Source organism: Macaca nemestrina, chromosome 4 (genome assembly GCF_043159975.1).
Source record: "Macaca nemestrina isolate mMacNem1 chromosome 4, mMacNem.hap1, whole genome shotgun sequence".
In the NCBI taxonomy this organism is placed as follows: Eukaryota; Metazoa; Chordata; class Mammalia; order Primates; family Cercopithecidae; genus Macaca; species Macaca nemestrina.
This window is the reverse complement of record NC_092128.1, coordinates 146,908,893-146,926,648: the sequence shown is the minus strand read 5'-3', so window position 1 is coordinate 146,926,648 and position 17,756 is coordinate 146,908,893. Positions and strand designations below refer to the sequence as shown.

General features: G+C 44.6%; 1 non-coding gene across 1 annotated transcript; it reads right to left on the bottom strand.

Annotated features, from left to right (window-relative positions):
• Nucleotides 1–655: 655 nt before the first annotated feature.
• Nucleotides 656–757, bottom strand: LOC112423965 (U6 spliceosomal RNA). The gene has a single exon (XR_003014576.2). It is a non-coding gene; the product is annotated as a U6 spliceosomal RNA (small nuclear RNA).
• Between the last annotated feature and the right edge of the window lie 16,999 nt (nt 758–17,756).

The window sequence follows — 17,756 nt, the reverse complement described above, 5'->3', positions numbered from 1 at the left end:
TGCACTCCAGCCTGGGTAAAAGAGTGAGATCCTGTCTTAAAAAAAAAAATGTATATATGTGTATACATATGTGTGTGTGTGTGTGTGTGTGTGTGTATATATATATGCAAAAAGAGATGAGTTCCTTTATGTCTATCCGGCAAGCATGAACTTCTTCTCAAACCCTGATAAAGATAAAACATACAAAAAGAAAATTATAGGCACGTGACAATGAATATGGATAGGAAAAGCTTGAAGAAAATTCTCACCTCTAAAAAGGAACTTGTTTTACTATACTGCTATCTTCACAGGGCTGATAAGTTTTTTATGGGGAGGAGGGTGTTGTAACAGCTTCCCTGAGATCTAATTTTTTTTTTTTAAACGGAATTTCTCTCTTGTTGCCCGGGCTGGAGAGCAATGGCACGGTCTTGGCTCACTGCAACTTCTGCCTCCCAGGTTCAAGCGATTCTCTCACCTCAGCCTCCTGAGCAGCTGGGATTAGAGGTGCTCGCCACCACGCCCAGCTAATTTTTGTATTTTTAGTAGAGACAGAGTTTCATGATGTTGGTCAGGCTGGTCTCAAACTGCTGACTTCAGGTGACCCACCAGCCTTGGCATCCTAAAGTGCTGGGATTACAGGTGTGAGCCACTGAGCCTGGCCTATATTCTTATACTAAAAAAAATATGGACTTTATAAATCTGTCATCCTGATGCAAGGGCCATGCAGATCTCCACTGTAGTGTCTCAACTTCAGTATATGTGCTGCTAACGTGAGCACAAAGGGTGATAACTTTACAAGTTAAATTGAAAGAAATCACAGAGGATGGATGGTTTGTATGTTATCAGTAAACAACCACTTGACAAAACTTCCAAAGCTAAAATTAAAGGGAAACTATCTGGAGCAAATGTTCACAGAAAATATAACAAAAAGTTCTGTGTTACATAAAGAATTTACATATGTTGGGCCGGGCACGGTGGCTCACTCCTGTAATCCCAGCATTTTGGGACGCTGAGGTAGGTGGATCACCTGAGGTCTGGAGTTGGAGACCAGCCTGGCCAACATGGTGAAACCCCATCTCTACTTAAAATACTAAAAATATTAGCTGGGTGTTGTGGGGGCATCTGTAATCCCAGCTACTTGGGAGGCTGAGAGGCAGGAGAATTGCTCGAACCCGGAAGGCAGAGGTTGCAGTGAGCCAAGATCACGCCATTCCACCCTAGTCCAGGCAACAAGAATGAGACTCCATCTCAAAAAAAAAAAAAGAACTTATGCATGTTGATACAAAATAAATAAATAAGTCTCCAATATGTAAACTGGCAAAGAACTTGAGAAGGCAATTCATGAAAAAAAGAGATGCTATTCGTAAACAAGCATGTGAAAAAATGTTCAACTTTGCTGTGATCAAATAAATACTCACTAGCACAGTGTGGGAGCATCTTACACCCACTACATTAAGATAATTGGGTGTTTTTTGTTTTTTGAGACAGAGTTTCTCGCTCTGTCACCCAGGCTGGAGTGCAGTGGTGTAATCTCGGCTTACTTCAGCCTCCACCTCCCAGGGTCCAGTGATTCTCATGTCTCAGCCTCCCAAGTAGCTGGGATTACAAGTGTGCACCACCACGCCTGGCAAATTTTTGTATTTTTAGTAGAGACGGTGTCCTGCCACGCTGGCCAGGCTGGTCTCAAACTCCTCGCCTCAAGTGATCCACCCCACTCAGCCTCTTAAAGTGCTGGGATTACAGGCATGAGCCACCATGCCCGGCCCCCTACATTAGGAGAATTTTAAGAGTTACCTAGTATTACAATACTGGTAAAGTGAGTTGACTCATACACTATTGGACATCAGGGATCATCTCAAAATTTCATAATATCCCTTTATTCTAAGGAATTTTTAAAGATTTAAAAAAAAAATACATGAGATGCTTTTTGCAAAGTCATTTCTAACAAGAAAAATAAATGTACATATACATGTATATATTTATGTATTTTTGTGTGTGGGTATATATATGTATATACACACATATGTCTATATATGTATATATACACACATATGTCTATATATGTGTGTATATATACACATATATTTGTGTATATATGTGTGTATATGTACATATATGTGTGTATATGTGTGTATGTGTGTATATATGTGTGTGTGTATATATGTGTGTATGTGTATATATATATGCTTCAATTTCCTCATCTGTAAAACAGGGCTAATGACAGTACCTAAAAAGTGATTATGAGGATTAAGTAAAGCTCTTCAGGCTGGACATAGTGGCTCACGCATGCAATCCCAGCATTTTGGGAGACCAAGGCAGGCAGATCACTTGAGACGAGCCTGGACAACATGGTAAAACCCTATCTCTACAAAAATACGAAGACAAGCTGGGTGTGACAGCACATGCCTGTTGTCCCAGCTGGTGGGAGGGATGATTGAGCCCAGGAGATCGAGGCTGCAGTAAGCAGAGCTCACACCACTACTACACTCCAGCCTGGGCAACAGAGCAAGACCCTGTCTCAAAAAAAAAAAAAAGAATAATGATAATACAAAATGGTATCACTTCAAATGCATAAACACAATGATTTACAACAATGTAAACATGATGAGAAGTGGACAGAGAACCAGAAGGAGAAAGGAATAATGAAAATCACCACTGCATGAACAAGGGAGGTGTATAAATCACTTTTCCTTTTGGAATTATTTTGGTTTTAGTACAAGTAGAGATCTGGTGGGAAACAAAATTAAAATATACCGAAAGCTACTCTAATGAATTGGCACCTTCTGGGCAGCCTAATATTACATCTGGGAACTCTGCATCTAAGATATTTGAAATAATAAACTCAGCATACATCCCCCCTGGGGACACCATGTGGTGTGCGGGACCAGCCAGCTGATGGCACTGCTTCACTTGCCTAGAGGACCAAAGAGGCATTTATTGGCCTCAATAATATACCAGGACTGGTTATTCGATCTTCCTTAAAGATAAAGTCTTTTCCTTAACCAGGCATGGTGGTGCATGCCTGTAGTCCCAACTACTGGGGAGGCTGAGATGGAAGGATTGCTTGACACCAGGAGTTCTAGGTTGCACTGAGCTATGATTGTGCCACTGCACTCCAGCAAGACCCTGTCTCAAAAAAAAAAAAAAAAGAAAAGAAAAGATGAAGTCTTTTTCTTAAACCCAATACTCAAAACGCAAAACAAATCTCTGCACAGTTGGGAAATTGACCCAGGTTTGATCTGGATGAACAGTAACCTTCCAGAAATAGTATGGAGAATCCTTTAAAAACTAAATGTAGAACTACTATTTGATCCCGCAATCCCACTACTGGGCATCTACCCAGAGGAAACAAAGTCATTATACAAAAAAGATACTTGCACACACGTTTACAGCAGTACAATTAGCAATTGCAAAACCGTAGAACCAACCCAAATGCCCATCAATTAACGAGTGGATAAAGACACTGTAGTACATATATATGATGGAATACTACTCAGCCATAAAAAGGAATGAATTAACGGCATTTGCAGCAACTTGGATGGAATTGGAGACTATTACACTAAGATGGAAAACCAAACATCGTATGTTCTCACTCATAAGTGGGAGCTAAGCTATGAGGATGCAAAGGCATAAGAATGACACAGTGGACTTTGGGGACTCGGGGGAAAGGATGGGAAGGGGGTGAGGGTCAAAAGACTACAAATTGGGTTCAGTGTATACTGCTCAGGTGATGGGTGCACCAAAATCTCACAAATCACCACTAAAGAACTTATGTAACCAAATACCACCTGTTCCCCAATAACCTATGGAAATAGAAAATTTGAAAAAAGAAATACTAAATTAAAAACAAACCAACAACAACAACAACAAAAACAGTAACCTTCCAGGAAGCTGCTTTGACCTTCAGGACCAGGACCGGGTGGTTACGCCTCCCTTGTGTGATTTGGTCAACAGGCAGGAAGAGTTGAACAGCAGGCAGCATTATGCCCAGATTCATTTAAATCTACAAATGGAGAAAAATGCAAATCACCAGAGTGACAGGCTTCAGGATAATGAGAGACAAACCTAAAGGCGGCCTTAGGCTTTTTCTTCCCAAAAGTCAGCAAAGCTTGAAAATCTCTACCCAGTCCAAAGCCAAGCGTGGAAAGTGACTTCACTGGCGGCTCCTGCATTGTTACGGGCTTGTGAAGGACAAATCGAGATACGAGTAGCCGAGAGACGGAAACGTAGCTGATCCAAGTTGAGCTGGAGTCCTGACAACTGCCTACATGACTCAGAATGTGTGCAGTTAGTAAGTATATGGCTCCAATAAAGGAAGTGACAAGTTCAGCGGAGGATATAAATCCAGAAGAGAAATACCAGAAGATAACATAGAACCTAGTGTGACCAGAGGCTGAATCACACTGAGCTTAGATTCATATGTCCAAATGCCGATTCCACTTGGGATGTCAACAGGCATCTCAAACCTAATAGGTCAAACACAGGGCTCCAGGTCTTTGCCCTCACCTGTCCTGCCCGCTGCCTTCCAGTCTCATGTAAGGCATCCTTCCAACTCTTCTGCTGGAGTCTCTTTACTTTCTCTCCTTGTTTTACATCTCACATCCAATCCATCAGAAAATCCCATTGGTTCTAGATTCAAGATACCCCCAAATCCCTCGTCTTCTCATCATCTCCGCTACAACCGCCCTGGTCCAAGCCATCATCATCTCTTGCCTGATTCTTTCTTTCTTTTCTTTCTTTCTTTCTTTCTTTCTCTTTCTTTTTTTCTCTTTCTTTCTCTTTGTCTTTGTCTTTTCTTTTTTTTTCTTTTTGTACAGGGTCTCACTCTGTAATCCAGACTGGAGTGCAGAGAAGAGAAGAGAAGAATGACAAGTGTTGGCAAAGATGCGAAGAAACTGGGACCCTTACACCTCTCGGTGGAATACAAAATGGTGCGGCTGCTACAGAAAACAGTATGGCCACTCCTCAAAAACTTTAAAATAGCGTTACCATATGATCCAGCAATTCTATTTCTGGGTATATACCCAAAAGAATTGACGGCAGGATCTCCAAGAGATATTTATACACCCATATTCATAGCAGCGTTATTCATAATTGCCAAAAAGACAAAGCAACCCAAGGTCTATTGAGAGATGAATGGAGTTTAAAATGTGGTGTATATATTACAATGGAAGGAAAATCCTGTCACATGATACAACACAGATGAACTTTGAGGACATTATGTTTTGTGATATAAGCCAGTAATCAAAAGACAAGTATTGGGCCTGGTGTGGTGGCTCACACCTGTAATCCCAGCACTTTGGGAGGCTGAGGCAGGCGGATCACTTGAGGTGAGGAGTTGGAGACCAGCCTGGCCAATATGGTAAAACCCTGTCTCTACTAAAAATGCAAAAAATTAGACAGGCGTGGTGGCACGTGCTTGTAATCCCAGTTACTCAGGAGGCTAAGGCATGAGAATCACTTAAACCTGGGATGTGGAGGTTGCAGTGAGTTGAGATCACACCACTGCACTCCAGCCTGCACAACACTCGGTCTCAAAAAAAAAAAAAAGACAAGTATTGGATTATTCCATTCATACAAGGTACTTAGTGTGGTCAAATTCACAGAGAGAGGCCAGGCACTGTGGCTTATGCCTGTAATTCCAGCACTTTGGGAGGCCAAGGTGGGCAGATCACTTGAGGTCGGGAATTTGAGACCTGCTTGGCCAACATGGTGAAACCCCATCTCTACTAAAAATATAAAAATTAGCTGGTCATAGTGGCCCATGCCTGTAATCCCAGCTACTCAGAAGGCTGAGGAAGGAGAATTGCTTGAGCCTGGGAGGCAGAAGTTGCAGTGAGCTGAGACCACACCACTGCACTCCAGCCTGGGCAATAGAGCAAGACTTTGTCTCAAAAATTAAAAAAAAAAAAAAAAAAAAAACTCATAGAGACAGAAAGTTACATGGTGGTTGCCAGGGGCTAGGGGAGGGGACAATGGGGAGTTGTTTAATGGGCGTAGAGTTTCTGTTTTGCAAGATGAAGTTCTGAAGTTTGGCTACTCAACAATGTGAATGGTCTTAATGCTAATGAACCACACACTAAAATACGGCAAAGATGGTAAATTTTATGTTATGCATATTTTACTACAATTAAATTTTTTGTGTTGTTTTTGTTTTGAGACAGGGTCTCACTCTATTGCCCAGGCTGGAGTGCAGTGGTGACATCTTGGCTCGCTGCAGCCTCCACCTCCAGCGTTCAAGTAATTCTCCTGGCTCAGTCTCCCAAGTAGCTGGGATTACAACCACATGCCACCATGCCCAGATAATTTTTATATTGTTTTTAGTAGAGACGGGGTTTTACCATGTTGCCCAGGCTGATCTCAAACTCCTGGCCTCAAGCAATCCGCCCACCTTGGCCTCCCAAAGTGCTGAGATTACAGGCATAAGCCATCACAACCAGCCTACACATTTTTTAAATTACCACACTGCACACTTGAAATGTGTATAGCCTACCGTGGGGCAGGGCAGGGAAGGGGAGGTGAGGGAAAACTTATTGGAGGTGATGGATACGTTGACAGCATTGATTTTGATGGTGGTTTCATGGCTTCACAGGTGTAAACTTTTCTCCAAACACATCAAGTTATATCCATTAAATCTATAGCTTAAAAAAGATCTACAACTTAAAAAAGGAAATAAATAAGTGCCATTTACCCTATGTCACTTTTATCTCAATAAAGCTGTTTTAATTTTTTTTTTTTTTTTTTTTTTTTTTTTTTTTTGAGAACAGAGTCTCGCACTGTTGCCAGGCTAGAGTGCAGTAGCGAGATCTCGGCTCACTGCAACTTCCGCCTCCTGGATATACGCCATTCTCCTGCCTCAGCCTCCCGAGTAGCTGGGATTACAGGTGCCCGCCACCACGCCCAGCTAATTTTTGTATTTTTAGTAGAGACGGGGTTTCACCATGCTGGCCAGGATGGTCTCGACCTCTTGATCTCGTGATCCACCCGCCTCGGCCTCTCAGCGTGCTGTGTTTTTAATTTTTTGATTTAATTTTTACAAATTCAATGGGATCCTATCCCTCCGCTGCTCTAAACCTTCCATGGTCTTCCCATTTCACTGAGAGTAAAAGCCACAGTCCTTGGAATGATCCACAAGGTGGTAGATGATCTGGTCCTGAAGTTGCAGTTTCCTCATTCCCATTCCTCTCCCCCTCACCCATGCCAGGCCAGCTACACTGGCCTCCTTGCTGTTTTCTCAAACACACCACGCGCCCTCCCCAGGCAGTTACCTGGGCTGCTAGCATTTACCTGGAAGGCTTGTCCCCCAGGCAGCTTCACACTTATTCACCTCTTTCAAGGCTTGATTCAATGTTACCCTCTCAGCAGGGTCTTCCCTGCGTGGTATTTAAAACTCAAAGAGTCCCCCACTCTGTAAGTGTCCATCTTTCTTCCCTGCTTTATTTTCTACACATCACTTATCACTAATAAACAACATTTTATTTTTTATCTATGTCTGTCCTGACTGGAGCTCAAAAAGACAAAGATTGTTTTCGGGTTTTTTGGTTTTGTGTTTCGTTTTTTGTTTTGAGACAGTCTCACTCTGTCGCCCAGGCTGGAGTACAGTGTGACGTGACCTCGGCTCACTGCAACCTCCAACTCCCAGGTTCAAGCGATTCTCCTGCCTCAGCCTCCCAAGTACTGGGATCACAAAGGTCCACTGCCATCTCCGGCTACTTTTTGTATTTTTAGTGGAGATGGGGTTTCACCATGTTGGCCAGGCTGGTCTTGAACTCCTGACCTCAGGTAATCCGCCCTCCTGATCCTCCCAAAGTGCTGAGATTACAGGCGTGAGCCACAGAGCCCAGCCCACTTCTGGTTTTCAAATGCAAATTGATGACCTCAAATGCAGAAGTACAGACAAACCCTCTCCCGTGTCTCCATCTATGTGGAGGCAAAAAAGACCAAAGTCAGAAGCGCTCGGGCTGTGTGGCCTCCCTCCTCCACCAGGTCCAGCATTTCCCACACTTTGTGGGTCTGATGCTTGATTTTAGCAGCCTGGGCATACAAGAAAGGAGTGCAGCTGGAGCCATCCTCCCCTCACCACTCACGGTGACCTGAAGTCTCAGAGCATCCAGAAAAAAATGCAAACACCAATTAATCGGGAGGCTGAGGCAGAAGAATTGCTGGAACCCAAGAGGTGGATGTTGCAGTGCGCTGAGATCGCACCACTGCACTCCAGCCTGGGCAAAAGAGCGAGACTCCATATCAAACACACACACACACATGCACGCACGCACGCATGCACACACACACAAACAGGTTTTTATGAGGGCTGTAACCCAATGGACAAGGTGCTCTCTCTCAGCCTGGGAATGTCCCTGCTCTGAACCAGTCGCCTTGCCAATAAGCCACATGTTTCCACTCTGCAGAATCCAATTTCTGAGCAATGTGACAGTGACAGGTCCAGAGACATGCTACACACTCCCAAGGTGCCTTTGAACACTTGCTGAATCGTTAAGAACAATGTGTATCTCTGGATGTACTTAGCAACATGGAACACGCACCCGGCAAATGCTCATCACGCTCAGTTTATGCGGCAGCCCCCACCACCCCAGGCCACCCCCAAGCATCTTGCAAGCTACAGAGCACACAAGGCTAAGCCACCTTCTTTATCACCACCATTCTCAGAATCACTGCAGACTCACTCCTTAAGTCCCAGATTAAGTATTAAATATTAACATCTTAATATTAAGTTATTTAATCCTCACAACAACCCTATGATTTAAATGATTATTATTCCATTTCAGATGGAGGAAGAGAGACCTAGAAAGGGTAGGTAGTGCTGGGTACTGTGGCTCACACCTGTAATCCCACCACTTTGGGAGGCAGAGGCAGGAGGATTGTTTGAGGCCAGAAGTTCGGGGCCAGCCTGGGCAACATAGGGAGACCCCCTCCTCCTCATGTCTACAAAAAGAAAAATTTAAAAATTAGCCAAGTATAGTGATGTGTACCTGTGGTCCCAGCTACTTGAGAGACTGAGGCGGGAAGATCCCTTGAGCCCAGGAGCTGGAGGCTGCAGTGAGCAGTGATGGCACCACCGCACTCCAGCCTGGGTGACAGAGCAAGAGCATGTCTCTCCAAACACAAAGAAAGAAAGGGTAAGTAATTATCCAAAGTCACACAGCTAGAGAAAAATGACACCAGGATTTAAACCTAGACCGTCTGCCTCCAGAGTTTACCCTCTCAAACACTCCCCTATACTATAACTCTGTAATACTCCTTAAATGTGCAGGCTGAAAGATCGTCGTAATTATCATTGCTGCCTACCTACCCACCCAGAAACTTCACAAAGAAAAATATCAAGTTCATTCTGTTCAGGGACACAGTGGGTGAGGAATTTGGGCAGGACACCATGGGGACAGCTTGTCTCTGCTCTACCGCGTCTATCCAAGGCATCAGCTACAAAGGCTCAAAGGCTCAGAATGACTCAATGGCTGGGACCGATATCATCTGAAGGCATTGCACTAACGTCACTCTGTACGCACAGTCTCTCCATGTGACCTGCACTGCTCAGCCTGGTGGCTGCGTTCCAGAAGCAAGCGTCCCACAAGGCAGGAAGTAGAAACTGTCGGTTTCTTAAGACGGATACTGGAATCCGGAACAGCATCACGTCTGCCGTTTTCTATTGACCAAGCAGTTCCAGAGTCCAGATTCCATGGGAGGGGCAGAGACCCTACCTCTCAACGAATTTTGTGGCCATTTTTTTAAACCACCAATAAGACCGTTTAGTCTAACTCCTTTATTTATTTATTTATTTATTTATTTATTTTTATTTTCTGAGATAGAGTCTCACTCTGTCACCCAGACTGGAATGCAATGGCGCGATCTTGGCTCACTTCAACTCCTGCCTCCCAGGTTCAAGCGTTCTCCTGAATCAGCCTCCTGAGTAGCTGGAATTATAGGTGTGCGCCACCACATCCGGCTAATTTTTATATTTTTAGTAGAGACGAGGTTTCACCACGTTGGCCACACTGGTTTTGAACTCCTGGGCTCAAGTGACCCTCCCACCTCAGCTTCCCAAAGTGCTGGGATGACAGGCGTGAGCCACCGCACCCGGCCGGTCTAACCCCTTTAAATTATAGCTGAACAACTGAAGCTCAGAGAAGTTAAGCAATGTGTCCAAGATCGCATAACTCGTAAAGTGCTAGTGCCAGGATGGAACAGGTGCGTTCAGGCCTGGTCTCATACGCTATGCCACTCCATCTCACGTGGCGTGGCTGCACATTGAAATCGCCTGGGGAACTAGAGTGCTGACACCCAGGTGCCCCCTGCAGAGATTCTCCATTGTTTTGACATGGCCTGGGCGTGGGGTTCTTTAAAAGCTCCCCAGGGGCTTTAACGGTCTGCAGTGTGAGAATCATGCTCTATGCAATATCCCCAGATGGTTCCATAGAGGTGAAATCTACCACTGTTTCAGTGTCTCCACGTTTGCAGTGACCCTAGCCTACAATGGGAACAGTTACACCAAGAACAGATTTCTGACGCCTTCACCTGGTTCTCTAACTTCATCCTGAACCTTTGTCCAACAAGCCTAACAAACTTTTGTATTTTTTTTTTTTTTTTTGTAGAGACAGGGTTTCGCCACATTGCCCAGGCTGGTCTCGAACTCCTGACCTCAAGCAATCTGCCCGCCTCAGCCTCCCAAAGTGCTGGGATTACAGGCATGAGCCGTGCAACTTACCACCTTCTCCTTCTTGATAATACTTTGTGGGGTTTTTTTGTGGAGGAGGGGTCTTAACCTTTGTTTTATATTTATTTATTTATTTATTTATTTATTTATTTATTTATTTGAGATGGAATCTTGCACTGGCTGGAGTACAGTGGCGCAATCTCAGCTCACTGCAAACTCCCCCTCCCGGGTTCACACCATTCTCCTGCCTCAGCCTCCCGAGTAGCTGGGACTACAGGTGCCTGCCACCATGCCCAGCTTTTTTTTGTATTTTTAGTAGAGACGGGGTTTCACCGTGTTAGCCAGGATGGTCTCGATCTCCTGACCTCGTGATCCACCCGCCTTGGCCTCCCAAAGTGCTAGGATTACAGGCGTAAGCCACTGTGCCCGGCCAGTTTTAACCTTTATTTTAAGTTCAGGGGTACAAGTATGGGTTTGTGACATAGGTAAACTTGTGTCTTGGGGGTTTGTTGTACAGATCATTTCATCATCCAGGTATTAAGCCTGGTACGCGTTAGTTATTTTTCCTAATCCTCTCCCTCCTCCTTGAAGGGCAAACCCTCCACCCTCTGAAAGGTCCCAGTGTGTGCCATTTCCCTCTATTTGTCCATGTGTTCTCATCATTTAGCTACCACTTATAAATGAGAACATGCAGTGTTTGGTTTTCTGTTCCTGTGTTGGTTTGCTGAGGATAATGGCCTCCAGCTCCATCCATGTCCCTGCAAAGGACATGATCTTGTTCTTTTTTATGGCTGCATAGTATTCCATGGTGTAGATGTACCATATTTTCTTTATCCAGTCTCTATCACTGATGGGCATTTAGGCTGAATTATGTCTTTGCTATTGTGAATAGTGCTATGGTGAACATATGTGTGTGCATGTGTCATTATAACAGAATGATTTGATCCCCTCATCTTCTGCCTCCCACCCCCTTCCAGTGGCCCCTCAGAAGCAGCACTTTAACACTCAATGTTTCAACTACAAGTCATGCTCACCTCTTCACCACCATCTGCCAAGCTCCAGAAATTTATTTCTGCCTTTGGAGTTCCTCACAGGTGGAGACCCAAAGGCCAGGTTATCCTGTTCACCCTGCCTGAGCCTCCTGGATAACCACTAACCCGTCATAACATTCCTCCTCCAGCTCCAAATATGTCTTCCTTCCTCTTCCTGGTCCATATGGCACCGGGCTAAAATTCTAAATTATGCTTTGAAAGTTTGATTCTGGCCAAGCATGGTGGCTCATTCCTGTAATCCCAGCACTTTGGGAGGCCAAGGCAGGAGGATCCCTTGAGGCCACGAGTTGGAGATCAACCTAAGCAACATAGCAAGACCCCGTCTCTGAAAAAAAAAATTGGCCAGGCATTGTGTCACACACCTATAGTCCCAACTACTCAGGAGGCTGAGGTGGGAGAATCACTTGAGTCTAGAAGTTGGAGTCTGCAGTGAGCTGTGATAGCACCACTGCACTCCAGCCTGGGCAACAGAGCAAGACTCTGTCTCAATTAAAAAAAAAAAAAACCTTGATAGGTTGATTCTGTGAAGCCATCAGTTAACTTAGCAGGGGGGAAAAATCCATCAATATGATTCTTTCACTGAAATAATTGATCAGTTGCATCCTATGTCTTCTATCATAACAAACTGGCTAAAAATATTAGCCTAAACAAGTATTTTTAGCGTTTCTCCTTAGCTTCAAATTCTCATGAAGGGCAGATTTTTTAAATGCAGATGTAAAGAAAGAAACTTTCTGATATTGCTATTCTACTAGATTTACTGATTTATATTAGGAGAAGATCTTTACAGTTTTATCACGGGTACATATCTCCTGAGGATAATTTTATAAAACATGTTTATGCTTCACTTTACACAAAATGAAATCTTCCTAAACTTCATAGGCAATTATTTCAAATACGCCAAAGAAAAGATATTGAAAGGAACTCTTTATCTGGGTTCATTATACTTTTCTCTTTACTTTTGTGTATCTTTGAGCATTTTCATAAGATTAAGAAGGAAGTGGCCGGGCGTGGTGGCTCACGCCTGTAATCCCAGCACTTTGGGAGGCTGAGGTGGGCGGATCACAAGGTCAGGAGATCGAGACCATGGTGAAACCCCATCTCTACTAAAAATAGAAAAAATTAGCCGGGCGCAGGGGCGGGCGCCTGTAGTCCCAGCTACTCGGGAGGCTGAGGCAGGAGAATGGCGTGAACCCGGGAGGCGGAGCTTGCAGTGAGCCGAGATTGCGCCACTGCACTCCAGCCTGGGCGACAGAGCGAGACTCCGTCTCAAAAAAAAAAAAAAAAAAAAAAGAAGGAAGCAAAGAAGAGGGGGAGGCTGGGCAACCTCAGGGAATTCTATGATAGTCTAAAACCTCATTATATAAGGAAATGCAAATTAATAACCCCCACCAAAAAAAAAAAATGCAATTTTTATTTGTTTGTGTGTTTATAAAGTCTAATTTCTCTAGACTAGGGCTCTAAAAATCTAAAATAATTATTCTCTCTTTTTTTTTTTTGAGGCAGAGTCTTGCTCTGTTGCCCAGTCTGGAGTGCAGTACTGGTGCAATCGTAGCTCACTGCACCCTCAAACTCCTGGGTTCAAGTAATCCTTCCACCTCAGCCTCCCAAAATACTGGGATTACAGGCATGAGCCACTGCACCTGGCCTAAAATAATCTTTTTTTTTTTTTTTTTTTTTTTTGAGACGGAGTTTCACTCTTGTTGCCCAGGCTGGAGTGCAATGGCATGATCTCAGGTCACCACAACCTCTGCCTCCTGGGTTCAAGCGATTCTCCTGCCTTTGCCTCCCGAGTAGCTGGGATTACAGGCATGCGACACCACACCCAGCTAATTTTGTATTTTTAGTAGGGGGGGGTTTCTCCACCTTGGTCAAGCTGGTCTTGAACTCCCAACCTCAGGTGATCCGCCCACCTTGGCCTCCCAAAGTGCTGGGATTACAGACGTGAACCACTGCACTCGGCCAATAATCATTCTTATAAAGCAGTTTTTCCAACTGCACTTTAAGCTGCCTTTGTTCTCCTCTCTCAAGTCCTACTTGCATGCTACAGGCCATGATACAGAGTTAATGCTTCTTCAGTGCCCCATTACTGAAATAAATCCTGAAACGCACTGCTTTGTAGATCAAAGTGCTTGCGAGGCACTTCCCTACCCAGATTCCATGTGATTCAATGGATTCGGTAGATGCATTAGGCCATTCTTGCATTGGTAGAAAGAAATGCATGAAGGTGGGTAATGTATCAAGAGGTTTAATTGGCTCATGGATAGCAGGCTGTAAAGGAAGCATAGTGCTGGCATCCGCACTCCTTCTGGGGAGGCCTCAGGGAGCTTTTAGTTATGGCAGAAAGCAAAGGGGAGTAGTCACGTCATATAGCAGGAGCAAGAGAGAGGGGAAGGTGCCACACACTTTTCCATGACCAAATCTCATGAGAACTCACTCATCATGGTAAAGACAGCACCAAGCTATGAGGAATCCACCTCTGTAACCCAAACACCTCCCACCAGGCTTTACTTTTAACATTGGGGATTACATTTCAACATGAGATTTAGAAGAGACACATATTCAAACTGTATCAATGAACTGAATCACAAAGTCTGCTTACAATCACAATATTAAAAGAAAGCTTAATCTCATCAAAACCAATTGCCCATACAATGATGTGCCTCTTTAAATAAAACCTTGGTTCTTTAGAGTATCCAGAGAAACCACACCTGCGTGGATATGGTTTGGCTCTGTGTACCCACCCAAATCTCATGTTGAATTATGATCTTCAGGGCTGGAGGAGGGGCCTGTTGGGAGGCAATTTGATCATGGTGGCAGATTTCCGCCTTGCTGTTCTCATGAGAGTGAGTGCATTGTCACAAAATCTGTTGTTGTTTAGAACTGTGTGGCACTTCCCCCTTTGCTCACTCTCTCTCTCTCCTGTCACCATGTGAAGATGTGCTTGCTTCCCCTTCACCTTCCGCCATGATTGTAAGTTTTCTGAGGCCTCCCCAGCCATGCCTTCTGTACAGCCTGTGGAACTGTAAGTCAAATAAACCTTTCTTCATCAACTACCCAGTCTCAGGTAGTTCTTTGTACCAATGTGAGAATGAACTGATACATGCACCTTCTGTGTTGATCTTGAAGAGCTATAGCAAGTTGAATAATTAAGCATTTAGACTCCAGAGCCAGGAAGACTGGATTGGAATCCCAACTTCACCACTTTCTCGCTGTGTGACCTTGGACCAATCACTCCAGCCCTCTGTTTTCTCATGTGTTAAATGGGGGTAATAATAGTACCTATCTCATGCGATTATTATAAGTGTCAGATAAGATGATATTTACAAAGCACAGTGCCCAACACAGAATCAGTGTCCTAGAAATGTGAAGTCCTATTGTGGAACTTGTCGATGGTGATGCTGTTACTATTATCAACATTTCTCAAAATCTGCTCGTAAACATATTTCACTTCATATATCTGTCATACTCCTGGGAGGCAGGGCTTTCATTATTCACAATTAAGGAAACCAGTTCAGAAAAGTCACTTGACTGGCCCCAAATCACACAGCCTTGGGGTGGAAGAAACAGAAGTGGAAGATCAAGTATTTAAACCCAGGATTGTGTGTAGTTCACTTCTCTCTTTTCCTGAAGCAACCTTTCTACCAAGTGATTTTCCAGTCTATAATTAAGCTCTTTATTTTTATTTCTTTTTTTTTTTTTTAGAGACAGGGTCTCATTCTTTCACCCAGGCTGGAGTGCAGTGGCGCCATCACAGTTCACTGCAGTCTCTAGCTCTTGGGCTCAAGTGATCCTCCGGCCTCAGCCTCCTGAGTAGCTGGGACTACAGGCATGTGCCACCATGCCCTCCTAATTTTTTCTTTCATGTAGATATGGGGTCTCCCTGTGTTGTCCCAGCTGGTGTCAAACTCCGGGTTTCAAGTGATCCTCCCCCTTCTGCCTCCCAAAGTGCTGGATGACAGGTAATTAATCACTTTCAATGACAGGGAACTCACCACCCACTGATTCAGCCCTAACAACCCACTTTCCAACATCTCCATCAGTAGCATGTTCGCCCTTCTCTGGAACTGGAATCTGTCTCCGTGTAAGTTCTCTCCATGGGTCTGACTCTGCCCTGCAGGGCCACCAGGAAGAAGTCTGCTCTCTCTGTCACATCACAGCCCTTGAATTTTTAAAGAACCAGTCATGTAACCCACCCCTCACCCCCCGCCTCGCCAAGTCCTCTCCTCTCCAGGCCCAACACCCCCAGATTCTTTCACATTCCTCTTCCAGAACATATTATGAATCCCCTTCCCACCTAGGCCCCCTGCTCCGCCTCAGGGCTTGACAAGAGGCATATACTATTGATGACCAAAGAAGCTTTCATGCTGCCCCCAGAGGCTTGTAATACATTTATGCTTTCTCGGGATGACACATACTCCAGGAGTACTAAGAATTGCTGTCAATCTCTCTGGCATTGTGAAGGACTCTGGCATTTCACCATATAATCATTTTTTTTTCTCCCAAGGGGCTGCCTGCTTGAGAAAACTGTCATATTCTTCAGCCAAGGGGAACCAAAGTGTTCTGAAGCAGATAAACATAGCTCTGCCATGTGGCTCTTTCCAGACACTTTTCTGATGCATCAGCTTGTGGTAAAGAAGCTAAAATAACCTGCAGTCAGAGATATTGGCCTCATACCAGCTCCCCAGGCCTCACCAGCCTTAGAGAAGAAGGGAGTATTTTTGTCAGGATAGGATAGGTTAGGCTGCATTGCAAAAGAGCCCTAAAGGCCAAGCATGGTGGCCCATGCCTGTAATCCCAGCACTTTGAGAGCCTGAGGCAAGAGGATTGCTTGAGCCCAGGAGTTCAAGACCAGCCTGGGCAACATAGCAAGACCCCATCTCTACAGGGCATTGAAAAATTAGCTAGGCATAGTGGCATGTGCCTGTAGTCCCAGCTACTTGGGAGGCTGAGACGGGAAGATTGCTTGAGCCCAGAAGTTTGAGGCTGCAGTGAGCTATGATCACACCATTGTACTCCAGAGTGGGTGACAGAGAGAAAGCCTGTCTCTAAACAAAAAAAAAAAAAGAAAGGAAAAAAAGGGACAGAAAACCTCAGTGACTTAACAGTAAAAATTCATTTCTCATTTATGCAAAGTTCACTGTAGATCTGGTAAGTTACCAGGGCGGTTTGCTTTCAAGGGGTGACTCACGGGTCCAGGGACTTACATCTTATTGCTACACATCCAGAAGACATGGCTTCCAGGTCACGGTGGCAAGGGAAGAGCCAGCTCTTCAATGCTTCAAACTGGAACCAACATAAATCACTTCTGCCTATAAGCCCTGGCCAGAAATAGTCATATGGCCCCACCCAACAGCAGGCGGCTGGGAAAATGTGGGTGAACACAGGGATATTCAAGGAGCAGTCAATGGCTGGGTGCAGTGACTCACACTTGTAATCCCTGGGAGGCAGGAGGATTACTTGAGGCCAGGAGTTCGAGACCAGCCTGGGTAACATAGGGAGACCCCATCTCTACCAAAATATATATATATATTTTTAGTTAGCCAAGTATGCTGGCTCATTTCTGTAGTCCCAGCTACTGGGGAGGCTGAGGTGGGAGGATCACTTGAGCCTAAGAGTTAGAGGCTGCAGTGATTCATGATTGTCCCATTGCACTCCAGCCTGGATGACAGAACAAGACCTATCTACCAAAAAAAAAGGAAGCAGCAGTAAGTAATTATTCTGCCACAGAAGAGAACAATCTCAACAGCCTTTAACCCCAACACACTTGCCTGCACATCTAGAGAAATTGCTGTGATGGTGAGCTCCCAGCATCGCTCCTGAGGACTCACAGCCCTTCGGCAGCCACAGTGTTTGATGACCACTGCACCAATGTCACCCTCTGAGCCACTGAATGGTGATCTTAATTGGCAGCTACAGAAAACTCCCTCCCATCTCTCTCTGCTGCCATTAACCTCATTGAGACTCTTGTCATTTCTTTTCCGAAATTTTTTTTTTTGAGATGGAGTCTCACTCTGTCGCTCAGGGTGGAGTGAAGTGGTACAATCTCAGCTCACTGC